The sequence below is a fragment of the Hydra vulgaris genome, chromosome 09, assembly GCF_038396675.1.
Source record: "Hydra vulgaris chromosome 09, alternate assembly HydraT2T_AEP".
NCBI lineage: Eukaryota > Metazoa > Cnidaria > Hydrozoa > Anthoathecata > Hydridae > Hydra > Hydra vulgaris.
The window spans coordinates 20277501-20280000 of NC_088928.1; the positions used below are offsets into that span (position 1 = coordinate 20277501).

Genomic DNA, 2500 nt, shown 5'->3' on the forward strand with positions numbered 1-2500 from the left:
GTAAAATTTGAGGGCGAGTTATTGCAATACTTTAAACAAAACATATCCATATTTTTGTTTAGAAAGAATCTTTGAGATTACATATATGTCTTGATTAAAAAAACTTTTACTCTTTAAAAATAATTCAAGTGTTTTTTTGTCACATACACATCTACAAAAATTACGTTGCGTCACTGAACTAAAAGCTAAAAAAGTTTAATTATCGCAATGAAATTATGCTTTATGGCAAGGTTTTTTTAGAAATTATATATTTTAATGTAAACTTTTAATCATTACTAAAAAAAAAATTGGTCAAAAAGCATTGTATTAACATATAGTTATAGTTTAAAAGCTGTTGCGTCACTAAACCCATCGACGGGATAATTAGCGTTTTATAAAATAGCGCGGTAAGGAAGTCAAAATATCATCCAAAAGTTCAGATTTCGTTGTGGGTTTTCAAATTTTTCAAATTCGAATAAATTTTTGCATTTTAGTATTGTGAAGGGCTATTAGTAAATATTAGTAAACTTTTGGATTTATGTTAACATTTTCTTATAAAGTTGTAAATTTTTAAGAAATGGAATCAAAAAAAAACGTTATGCAGAATACCAAGCTAATTATGTTTCTCGGAATGCTGATAAAAAGAAAGAAATGTCCAGAGTTAGATCTAAGAGATATCAAGAAAAATTGAAAGCCGATCCTAATAAAAAAGCAGCTTATGCTGCTAAAGCAAAATTAAGAGTTTTAAAAAGTCGCGTTTTAAAAAGAAAACTTTTAAATCAATATCAAAGGCCAAGCTCATCTTTTAAAAACGTTCAACAAAGAGGAAAAGCATTGAAAAAAGTTTTAAAAGCACTACCAACTTCAAAGGAGAAACAATCTGAAATTCTTTCTATTCTTTCAAATAGCTTTGCTTGTAAAGATAATTCAGGTCTACCTCCAGCATGTTCAAAGCTGTATGGTCTTTCTGAAAGCGATGTTTCATCAGTTGTAAACTTTTATAATGAAGATGAAGTTTCCCAAATATCACCAAACAAAAAAGATGTCACTCGAATTCAATTATCTGACGGAAAAGCAAACAATATTCAGATTTGTCATAAAGATAATTCAGGTCTACCTCCAGCATGTTCAAAGCTGTATGGTCTTTCTGAAAGCGATGTTTTAGCAGTTGTAAACTTTTATAATGAAGATGAAGTTTCCCAAATATCACCAAACAAAAAAGATGTCACTCGAATTCAATTATCTGACGGAAAAGCAAACAATATTCAGATACGTCATTTATATTATACGCTAAAAGAAGCTTTCGAGTTATTTAAGGAAAAGCATCTGCACATAAAAATTGGACTCAGCAAATTTTGCGACCTTCGTCCACGCAATGTAAAATCATTTACAAAATTTCCGCATAATGTTTGTGTTTGTAGTTTGCATGAAAATATGCGATTTGCCTTAAATGCATTAACAAAATCAATTCAAGCGCCTTCAATAAAAGTTGGATCTGAAATGATAAATATCTTTGTTTGTGAACCGTACACATATGATTGCGCCTATGACAAATGCGCTGCATGCAAAGGTATGAAACAGTTCGATAAACACTTGCAAACTGTTAATACATTTGGTTTCGAAGTATTCTGGGACGAGTGGAGAAAGCCTGAAACTAAAACATATGCAAACATTGAAAAAATTTCAAAAAAGTCTACTGTAACAGAACTCATCCAACACATATCAGCGATGCGTGATAAGTTCTTTAAACACGCATTTGTAAAGAAAAACCAATCAACAATTTTTAATAAACTGAAGGAGGTTTCAATGAGTGTTAATTCTGAAATTGCGGTAATCCAAGTTGACTGGGCTGAAAACAATAGGTGTTTCTATCAAAATGGCCACAAGCGGCTCATTTTGGTCAAAATCAAGTTTCTATCATGACCCTAGCAGTCTGGAAAATTGAGTTAAAAATATTTGCCATAGTTTCAGATTCAACTGATCATACTAAGTCTTTTGTTATACCGTACATTGACAAAATCCTTCACTTTATTCCTGATCAAGTCAAAGAAGCACACATGTTCAGCGATAATGCCACTTCTCAGTTCAAAAACAAAAGCATTATGGTTGTGTTTGAAAAACGTTTTCATAAAAAATTCTTCTGGCATTTCTTTGCAGCGATGCACAGGAAAGGAGTGGTTGACGGAATAGGAGCTACTGTTAAGCGAATTGCAGCCCTGAGAGTTAAAACTAGTCAATACGAAATCAGGTCAGCAGCAGATTTTGCGTTAGCATTACAAGATTTGCAAATATCTGTAATTCACATGTCAGAAAACGATACAAGACAACAAAAAAATGAACTTGGATTCAGTTCAATTTTAAGTTATTCAAGAAAAATCAAAGGTATATCAAAATCACATTATTTTTATGTTCAGAATGATAACATTGTTCCGATGCTATTTTCACCTGAGTATAATTAAAATTTATCACAAAATAACAAAACTTTTTAAAATGATTTTAATTTCGTCTTTTTGTTTCGTCA

At 31.1% G+C, this 2500-nt stretch overlaps 1 protein-coding gene across 2 annotated transcripts in view; it reads right to left on the bottom strand.

Moving 5' to 3' along the window:
- The window catches only part of LOC100200359 (neogenin), a 70190-nt gene that overhangs the window by 45665 nt on the left and 22025 nt on the right, over positions 1–2500 (bottom strand). The window lies entirely within an intron of this gene.